This window comes from Momordica charantia (assembly GCF_013281855.1).
Source record: "Momordica charantia cultivar OHB3-1 chromosome 11 unlocalized genomic scaffold, Mcharantia_2.0 BLBB01000011.1, whole genome shotgun sequence".
Taxonomy (NCBI): domain Eukaryota; kingdom Viridiplantae; phylum Streptophyta; class Magnoliopsida; order Cucurbitales; family Cucurbitaceae; genus Momordica; species Momordica charantia.
Genome location: NW_028275159.1, coordinates 7,663,376 through 7,674,638, shown reverse-complemented (window position 1 = coordinate 7,674,638; position 11,263 = coordinate 7,663,376). Strand labels below are relative to the sequence as shown.

Sequence of the window (11,263 nt, the reverse complement as noted above, 5' to 3'; positions counted from 1 at the left end):
TTGATGAGAGATGAAGCTTTATTTTATATAATTATTTCACAGGGGGTTGTCATCTCGTGTTTGGGGTTAAGTTTAGCCAGGTGGGTAGTTAACGTGACTTAGAAGTGTATGGGAAGTCCTGGGACGTTACACTTTATATAAAATATTTTGTAGAGGATATGATTGGTACATTGGTTGAGTTTGAGTACTTATAAGTTAAAAAGTCGAGTTTATAGTTAGTATATAAATTATTTAAAGCTTTGGTAGATTTTTAATCATCTTATGGGCTACATAAGGTTATGTTACATAGACTAAACTTATGAAACTCACATTTCTATATGTTAATTTTTACGTAGATCACAAACTCAGTACTCACAAAACCAAACATAAATTACTTAAGTGTCGTTTGATAATTATTTTGTTTGTAGTATTTTACTTTTAAAAACTATGTTTGTTTTTGTAAAATTTCATTATTAAGGTTTTCAACCCTCTTGAAAACATAAGGAGTATATGTTAATTACCGCTAAGCTACACTTATCTTGGCCATGAAAAAATGACTTGATCTCATGTGATTATATAAGTTTGCAAAAGTATATTATTTTTGTAAAATTTTAAACTTAATCCTATATATATAAATATGTCAACTTTTTGTGCTATTTTTATAATTTCTTTTTTCCTTTTTAATAAAAAAGAGTATAAAATAAGCAAAAAATAACTGGACGTAATTATTAGGATTCGGATAAAAGATAGAATAAAATGTCGTTGAACTCTGAATTTTTCGTTAAAAGATAGAAAGTCAAAACTGCTCCTGAGTCAAAGAGTTGACCTTATATAATATTACAATCTCTTGGCCGATTGTTTTGCTGGTTTTCTGGGTTTGACTTGGCTTCTTCATATTTAACACGTGCAATTATAGTTATATGATTAATGGTACTTTAACAATTAACGTATAATAAATATTTTTTAGGCAAAACATATAATAAATAATTAAATGTATACAATTACATACATTTGGATTATTTCTAATTAATTGGTCACTTTTAAAAGTTTATATTTTTCTACCAACTACTTTTCCCCACCTCGAATTCAAGTAAGCAACGTTCCAAACTTGGTCCAAGTCCAGTCTCTACAGATTTCAAGTACTGTTTGAGTCGAATTTGGATCAACTTAACCACTAAAACTTAAATTCAGAGTCTAATCAATGAACCTAATTCGATCAGCCAAAGTTTAATTGAATTTGAATCTACCTTTAATTGGATTTTAGTAAAATGCAAAATGACAATAAAATTATTTTTTCAATATCAGATGGAATGTAAATTCTTTAAAATTGATTGATTGAGAATCAGTTTCCGTATTACCACATTTAAGCTTTAATTTTGGGTAAAGTTCAGTACTTCTCACTAAAATCTTTCCTTTTCTAGAAATGGAGGAGAGGGAAAGAGAGAAATTTTGATAATTTTAGAATAATAAAACAATTTATTTTCTATATATATAATATTAATAAAATAGTTAAAAATTAAAATAAATATTTTAATAGTCCCTTGTTTTAAAAATTATTTAAATTGCGCAACTTACAATAAATACGGTTTTGGGACATGCTAAGTAATAATCAAAATTTTGATCTACAACTTTACATTTGTCATTAATTAGAAAAATTACACTAATATTGAAAACTTTCATTCTAGTTACATTTCTTTAATATTTTTATTTTTAAAGAGATCCATTTTAAGAATGTTTTAAATTACATCATTTTTAAACTTTACCCCCACGAGGGCAAACTATTTTATTTATTTACTTTTCATTTTATATAAAATGGGCTGGACGTCACTGGGCTTTGTAAACAAACGAGATGGGCCTTTGGAGGAGGAGTAATGGGCTCTTCAATTTGTGCTCTAACGGACGAGGAAAAATGATAAGGTGAAAAGTCTATATCATTCTCGATTTAAACGGCTATCCTTCGGAGCCTGGGAGGGTACTTGTGACTTTTCGAAAAACTTGAAGAATCGGGAAAAGAGAGAAAAAGCGTACGTTATTAGAGAAGACAATGGGAAAGATGATGGTTGCTTCGAGGTTCCGATTGATTTTTATTTTGATTTATTATCATTTCGATTCTTGGCAAGTAAACAAGACTTTAGTTCAAGGTTTGGGCTCACGACCCATGTTTAAAGTTTCTCAAAATCTCAACATCCATCCTTTTTGTAAAGGAAGAAATATAGATCTTTAAGAATTGAACCTAAAATAAATAAAATATATACAGAGGGAATAATTCTTGCAAATAATTACCGTACAAAGGCTAAAATAATACAAAAGTACATTACTATAAATATTTGAGAATGAATAATAAAGTATATAACATTTTTTTCTCCAAACCTAAACCAGCTCGCTAACTTTATAGATTCAAATGGGCATCTTGAAGCTCTTTTTATAATTACACCAATACCAATTTGAATATAATTCAAGTGCACCATTTTTCGATGGTTCGTTCCCACCGTCATAAATATTGAACTAAAAATAATTCAAAACATTCCCGAACACGCCTTTAGGCGAAATCAAAGCCATTCATACTTAGGATGGATGAAGATTGAGCAAGTTGTTGTGGGTGGCCGCGGAGAAAAGAAGCAAACCAGTGGGCCGAGAGTTTGGGCCGGCGTTCAAGTGTGTGCCAGTCCACGTACAAAAGCCCAAACCTTGTGCCCAATCCATCGGCCCACTCGAAGTTGTCCATTAAGGACCATACAAAATACCCTCTCACATCAGCACCATTCCTGTCATTAAATGTTATTAATTTCTTTTTTTCAATTATAACATAAGGTGAAGGTCTACATAATATATCAATGTTAATTATATTATTTATTCTATGCATAGAGATCCACATGCTTCAGTTTTAGGACGGGATATTATTTATACCCTTAATCATGTTGGTGTGAAGCATAACTCAATAACATCTCATAAAATTTAAAAGGTCGTAGGTTTGAATTCTCACGTAGTCGCACATGGACCAAAAATAAAGAAGATTTTAGGCATATGGATAAGAAGAAAGTTTCCATTGGTTTGAAGTGGACAATATCATACTATTGTATAGATATATTTGTGGAGGGAATGGTAATTCCCTAAGTTTCCTGGCAAGAAGCATAGTCAAAACGCTGGTTTAAAAACATAATTGAGTTGCATAAAGAAAGAAAATGGTATGTTTAGGGCTCGTTTTGCAACATTTTTGTTCCTCGTTCTTTGTTTTTCATTTTTCATTTCTTATTTTTTGTTTTTTAAATTGAAAAGGGAACAAAAACATGTTTGATAACAATTTCGTGTTTCTCGTTCTCTAAAATTTAAATTAAACAAGTATTTTTTTGGTAGTAAAAATTTACTTTTAAATTAAATATTAAAAGTTTCATGTTATATTCCTCTTTTATATTTATTAAACACTTTATAAAAAATGATAAAATAATACTTTTATTCGTGCTTTGGAAAAGACTATAAACAAGAAACTGAATATGTTATTTTAAAAAAAAATTCACAATTTTGGAAACCTGGAGTGAAATTGAAAAGTAAGAAATAGGAAGAGTTATCAAATACTTATATTTTTAAAAAACTAACTACAAGAAATAGAAATGTTTCCGACAAAAAATAGAAACGTTACCAATTAATAGACCCTTATTTACCTCATTGCTCTGGCCAAGGAAGCTAGGTAGCTCTCGTGGAGTTTGACTCGTTTCAAGTCATTTACAATATCTATCTTCGACAGTTTTTCCTTCGTTGGGTGGCATGGAATATCCTACCAAGAAAAACAATATACATGAATTTTATGTCTTTTATGAATAAAATTGTTTATAAAATAGAATATCTTACCGTTGATGCATTTTGTTGCTAATTAGAAAACATAAATTTGAAAATAATAGATTCAATAAAAATTTTGTTTCAGTATTTTTAAACATGTGTTTGATATTATATTTGGTAATTGAATCTCAATTTGAAAAATTGTTCACAAATGTGTGTTTAGTAATATATTTATAAACTACGGGTAGTTACAAACTAAATATTTAGTTTAATCTATATTAATTAATTTATTAACATTTTTTTTTATGAATTTTGTATAATTATTATTTTACAATGTTATATAATTTAGAATATATTATATTTTACATGTTTTAATTTTAACAAACATAAAATGAGTTTATAATATGAAGTAATATATTTTTCAAAGCTTATCACTTTATAATTCTGCGTCTTAGAAAATTTAAATTCTGAATCTGAAACACTGAAAATATAAAAAAGGTCGTTTTCAGAATTTATACTAGATCAAAGAATCTGAAAACAGTTTTAAAAGATCAATCTCTCAAATCTCAGCAAATCCATCTGATTGACAAATCCTAATCTGACTATCCAATCTAAAATAATACTCATAAAAGTAATTATAGATACATTTTTGCTTAACTTACCATTTTCTGTAACAAAGATGGGTCTCTTTGGATACCTTTCTTTAACATAGTCAATGATCTTTTCCATGCCTCTCGGAACAACAAAGAACCTTTCCATCCCAGTCTATCATATAAAAAAATAATATCGTCACATATTAGTGCTTATTTCTTCATGCAGTTTATTTTAATTATTTATAAAATTTTAATAATTCATTCATTTGAATGAACAAGTTTCAAGTCATGAACTATTAATTATTGGTGTATGTTAATTGACATTACAATAGGATACTATTTTTTTTTTTTTGTTGGATAGAATTTAGGGTAAGTTAGAAAGTTATAAGTACATGAACGTTTAATAGGCCACTAAACTTTAGAATATGTCTAATAGGTTGGTTCTTAATATTTTGATTTTGTGTGCATTCCTATTCAACATTTTAAAAATTTATAGATCTACTATACAAAATTGAAAGATTAGGTCCTCAATTTTGTGTCCAATAAATAAGTGAATTTTTAAAAAGTGTCAAATAAATCAGGTCCAGAAAATTAAAAGTTTATGGCTAATTAGAAATCTTTTAAAGTTCAGAAATCTATTATTAGATACAAATTGAAAGTCTAGAGACTCATTAGACGTTTTTTCGAGAACTTACCCGAAACAAGAGGATAGAGAGTCAAGAACATACCGGATCTCCAATGGGGATGCCATCTCGGTAACCAAAGGTGTCAACAAATCCATTTATAGGGCGGTTTGCACCACTTGAGCAAGCGAGTTAGAGTGAAGACAATCCTGTGCATAAAGAGTGCTATAGTGGTTTATGCAAATGAAGTCCAGACTTCCTCTCATTATATCTTTCTCAACGTTTGAGAAGTTAGGAAGTTGGCTTCCTGAAAGCTCTCGCATTTCCTTAGGATAATCTCCGTACACAATTGGATCATACACCCTGTTCAAGCACATAGGTTAAAATAAACATTTTGAAAGTATAGATGAGAATGAGCTAAAGTAAAAAATACAGTGATTAAAATAGTATTTAAACCTAATATTTATTTAACCTAAATGATTTTCTTTTAAATTCTTAATACTATAATAGCATATGAGTATTCTATACTAACCACGTGATTATTTATCGAGAAATTACAAAAATAGCACAAAAATAAACCTTTTGAGAGAATGAACTGTGTTTGTTTTGACTATATAAATATATATTTATTTTATGCCAATTTAGTATAATCTAGTTATTTTAAGGGTATGCACCCCCACAAATTAGGTAGGGTAGGTATCATTTCTTGAATTTCCTTTACTTCCTTGAACTTCTATAAATATAAATAATTAAATTATTGCAATTTTGGACTGGATGAGAGTGACCCTTGACTAGTACTATATCTCAATAATATTTTTTAATTAAAAATAAAAATTTTAAATTGTTAAGATTTATTTGGACTTGGCCTACATGCAAAATATATTATTGGTGTTTAAAAAATAGAAAGACTAAATATTTCATTTTTGTATTTTTAAACACCATATTTTGATCCTGAATTTTTAGAATTATTTTATTTTAGTACTTAAATTTTCAAGATTTTTATTTTAGTTCCTAAACTTTTTGGTATATCTTATTTTAGTTTCTAAACTTTTAAAATATCTATTTTAATTTCTAAACTTTAAGTATTATTTCATTTTAGTCTTTGAAATTTTTTTAATGTCTATTAATCATTAAAATTTTAAAAATAAATATTTTTGTGATTCTGACCATTATTTTACTGTCAATTATTTAACAAATGGATAATATAACTTCAAACCTGTATATTATTATGTTGATATGACCATGTATTACAACTACATAGGTTGGTTGAGGTTATTGGATAAGAAGATAATTTGGTGTCAATACATTAGCAAAGACCAAAATGACATTCTTTCCAAAGTTGCAAAGATTAAGATATAAATTTTGAAATTTATGGGCCCAAATGGTTATTTCCTCAAAATTTAGAGACTAAAATATATATTTTATAAGTTATCCAACGACCAAATAAAATAAATTTTACAAGGGCATACATTTTTATTTTATTTTATGCATAAACATATCTAACTCATTAAGCATGAAGTATTTTTTTCACCACTTCGTTAATAAATTTAACGTTAATGATAATAAAAATTTATTTAAACAAGATTTAAAAAGAAAAAGAAAATGTAAAATCATAATTCGGAAAAGACTGACCAGGCTAAGTTGAAAATGAAGGCTCTTTTTGCAGCTTGTCTGTCTGATTCCTCGTCTCTTAATGGCTCATACATATGTGTGTATGCTACTGTCCCTATGGATCCACCTTGTTTTCCCTATAAATATATTTTTCAATTTTTTTTAAAATGTTAAACTAAAAATTTAATAATTGTTTTCAGAATAGATTATAAGATAAAAGACCAAAGAAATAGTTAATGAATAAGCTTGTTGAAAGAAAAGAAAAAAGAATAATAAAAAGGAAAGAAAGAAGAAAATGGTTATTATAGGGGCTTTATGAGTATTTATTTTTATTTTTAATTTTGAAAACAGCACTTTATGATTTTTGTTTCCTCTTAATATTTTTAGAATTAAAAAAAAGGAACAAGTAGTTCTAAAACGAAAACTCTCCATCTAAAAATATTTTTTTAATTTTAAGTAAAATATCAGTAAATCGTTAGCTAATAAAACCACCTTAAAAAAAAATTCCAACAAAATTTACCTAAAAAGAACAGAAAAACAAAAACTTATAAAACAAGGGATTAAATAATTTTTATATTATTAATAAAGGAGGAGGAGAAGAAACTTGCTTGAAAATAGGTGCGGTAAAGGCGAACAGTCTTAGCATGGGCCAGCAACATGTTGTGCATGACAATGAGAGGCTCGATATCAGAGTTGCCAGTGGAGCAGTTTCCGAAAGGGGGCGAGCAATGGGCTGGTGGGTAATTTCCTTGTATATATGCCTTTAATGTCACCAGATTAGGCTCCTTTATGGTCATCCAATGCTTCACCCTATCTCCAAATTCTTCCAAGCAAATTTTGCAAAGCAAATTTTTGCAAGGTAGACAAAGTCTTTCCTAAAATAAATCAAATTTGTCCTCATCGTGTCTCTTTTTTCTCACCAATTATGCCATTTAAATCCGCAACTAAGAAAAAGAAAGAGAGATTACTGCATTTGACGGCTCATCCAACCACCATATCTCTTTTCGAGTTCAATTGGTAGGTCATGATGGTGAATTGTCACGAACGACTCCATGCCTGTGACATTGATTCAATTTATCATATATTTCTATTTTAGGGGCAAGTGTACCTTTTTCTCTCTACTATATCCCCGAGATATAAGGGTGTTTTTTGTTTTTGTTTTTGTTTTTTTACATTTTTTTTAAGTACTACGTTGTTTTTAAATTTAAGAATGGTTTGAAAATATATTTATCAACCTTATGTTTTACCTTTACCTAATTAAGTTTAAAGTATAATATATTTAAATCGAGTTATATTTAAAAATATTTAATGATTATATATGAATAATAAATTTAACAAAGTACATATAAATTGTAATATGGAATTTCTTTTCGTTTTATTTATTTATTTTTTTAAATTGCAAGATGTGGGTTGGAGTATCCTCCCGATCCAGAGATATCTGCCAATTAATTTGAGCTATGTTTACTTTATTTTTTTTTTTGTTTTTTGGTTTTTTTTAACCTGATTTTAAAATTATCTCATAAAATAAGTTTTCAAGATCAAAAGGTTGTTTTTTTCCTTCATATTTTTAGAATATACTTCCCAAACATACTAAAATTATTTTCAATATTTATTCTTATATATAATATGACAAATTATATGTTAATGTAAATTTAAAAAATATGACATATATTAACGATATTTGTTTTTTTGTTCTCAGTACAACCATAAATAACTTGTTATATGTAACTCTACATTAAAAAAAGAAATTTTATAACCGTCAATAATAGAAAATAATTAAAATTATATAAATCAAATTAAAAAATGAAGTATGCAAACTAAAAAAGTAAATTTTGTTTTTTTATAGAAAAAAAAGTAAAAGAAGGAAATGAGAGAAGTGCCTCTTAGCAACAAGTGGTCAATGATTTTGTTGTAGAAGGTGATCCCTCTTCTGTTGATTTTTCCAAAACTTCCTCCTATTATTATATTATTTATTTCAATTTACAAATCACAATTATTAATAATATCTCATTTTAATAATTCCTACCGTATCCACAATTAAGATTTTGTCTCAATGAATATTAAAACAATTTTAATGCGTGAAAGTAATAACAATTTTCTACACAACGGTTAGAATAATAATACTATTTTAGTACAACATAGGAGGGTGAGAATCGAACTACAACTTTTTATATCGATAAGTTATCATTTCAAATTGGGATAAATTACTATTGACAAGTCATATGAAGCGGGTAAAATTTTAATTTTATGCATTAATATGTGCAATTTATTAATTCAATGGTAAAGTATTTCCAATTGGTCTAATGAAATAGATCATGGTCCCACATCATTGTTTTGTCAATAAATTTTGACATTTAGTAATAATTATATATATAAAAGAATATTTTTTTTAAGTACAATGGATACGTGGGATTGAATCTAGATAATATTAAATGATGGTAAAATTTTAATCATGATTTAGATGAGATAGGTGTCAATTACCACTTAACATGTTGGCATTATCTTTTTATTTATTTTAAACATACCATGTATGTGACACATTTTATTTCATGCAACGGTTAGATTGTTTTATAGTACAATAACGTATAGGGTAGGATTCACATCTATCCTTTTATCGGTGATATATGTCTTAATTAGATTATGTTTTCTTTTTATTTGGTTGATTAACAAATGTAGGACTGGTTAAAAAGAAATAGTGAGTTTTCAAGTGGATAGAAGTAAAAGCATCTCCGCACATGGCTCAAATGAGATGAGCCAAATGTGTAATTTATTAGTTTGGACCTGAATGTTTTATTAAGCTCATTCTTCCTTTGATTTACTTTAATTCTTGTGTAACCCTAACAATATAAAATCGGTATATATTCTGACAATTGTGTAAAGAAATACAATTGATTATTTACCTAAATAGCTCAGAGCCCAACAAGCTCAAACGAGCATTCGATCAAGATCAATGAACCGAAAGAATCACGATCTTGAAATGGAAACTCATAAATATTAATAATAAAAAATGGTTTATATATGGTTAGTTTTTTTTTCTTCTTTTAGTATGACACTTGGGGAGGATCAGACTCAAAATCTCATATATATATATATATTACTTGTGAGCTAACTTTGACGGTTTCTAAGGTTAGTTAGACCTAGACCACTCAATTAAATCTTTTAAAACTATAGAAACCAAATCGAAATTCTGTTTAGAATATAGTGGTTAAATTCATAATTTAACTAAAAAAAATGGTGAGAGAAGGCAAGCTTACTGGGCAAGATTCGGGTCCAGGAAATGGAAAAGCGATACGCATTCATCCCCATTGAATGCATCAGCTCAATATCTTCCTGCACAAAATATTATATTCACACAACAAATTTTCAATTTTTTCTTTATTATTGTCACAAAAATCAAAACCTTGGTTTTTAATTTATTTCAGTAATCGAACTCGACGGGTTGATAGGAAAATAGTACCAGAAAGCGGTGGTAGTGGTCGTCGGCGACATCTCCGGTGTCATTGTTCTTGATTTTTCCTGCAACAAATTTCAAAATTCCACACAGATAACAAATTTTTACTGAATTTGGGGAACTGGGTTTTAATTTGTTTATGGGATTGACCTGGAATATGAGTAAAAACGTCCCAATTACTGATTCCCTTTCCATCTTCAAGAAAAGCTCCTTCAATCTGCAAAATACCCATTAAAAGAAAGGAAAAAAGAAAACTGAGATCTGCAAACAGAATTGATGAATATGAAAGTAAAGAAGAAAAAAGAAAGTGCCTGGTAAGAGGAAGTGGAAGTTCCAAAGAAGAAATCGCGTGGAAACTCAGATCTTTGAACTTCTTCTTCTTCATTTTGGGCCAAACTCTGAGCTGCGGCATGGGAGCAGAGGAAGAAGACGATGACAGAATAGCAGAAATTTTGGAGGATTTTGATTTTGGTTTTGGTTTTGGTGGCCATCGCACCAATTAACTGGTAGGGGACCTCAAAATTGGCATTTCAGATTTACCAGTGTGGACTGGTAGATTTGGGGCATTATTGAAAATGGGTGTTGGAAACTAGTCCTTTTCTGGATAGGGGCAATCTAATCAGGACTTTAACTTATTCTCTTTGATGGGATGAAATATATCACAGTTTAAAAATTGGATTGATAAACATGGCTAGAGTTTATACTCGTTCGCCTCAAACTTTGACTACGTCTCATCTTTTACAACTATTGGTTCTGCGGTTTTTTATAACTGTGTTCGTGATCTACGGTTCTTGAAGAAGTTTCTGCTATTGACTTGATCACGGCTTTCAAGCTTGCTATCAAGGTTGAGTTATGCTCAATTTGACATTACAGATGAGCTCCAGTGAAAATATTAATTAGTCAATTTCCTTCTTGTTTGTTCACAAAAATATGAGCTAACTTGAAAAAGATATATTAAAAATTTTCTATAGGAAGATGGATGCGTCATTAAATCATTACTTTATTATCATATCTCGATATATTGGCATGCCACATGTAAAAAATTGATTTTGTTGGTGCCACAAATCAAATTTTGAATGATAGATGGATTTTATTTCATGCTTCAGGAAACATCTCAGAGAAATATTCATATGTCTAAATATTTTAATTTAAATATGCATCAACTTTTACACTTTTACACTACACGATGCAAATCAGAACTAGGTGAATCAGATAAGAAAAACTCGAACTAA

At 28.6% G+C, this 11,263-nt stretch overlaps 1 pseudogene across 1 annotated transcript; it reads right to left on the bottom strand.

Moving 5' to 3' along the window:
• Positions 1–2,278: 2,278 nt before the first annotated feature.
• On the bottom strand, positions 2,279–10,678 carry LOC111010519 (beta-glucosidase 18-like; annotated as a pseudogene). Its single transcript, XR_015788817.1, has 11 exons — positions 10,343–10,678; positions 10,182–10,248; positions 10,038–10,096; positions 9,835–9,910; positions 7,549–7,636; positions 7,189–7,455; positions 6,602–6,717; positions 5,075–5,332; positions 4,416–4,518; positions 3,639–3,751; positions 2,279–2,744 (listed from the first exon to the last, which is right to left on the bottom strand). The product of XR_015788817.1 is annotated as a beta-glucosidase 18-like (transcript).
• Positions 10,679–11,263: the final 585 nt, after the last annotated feature.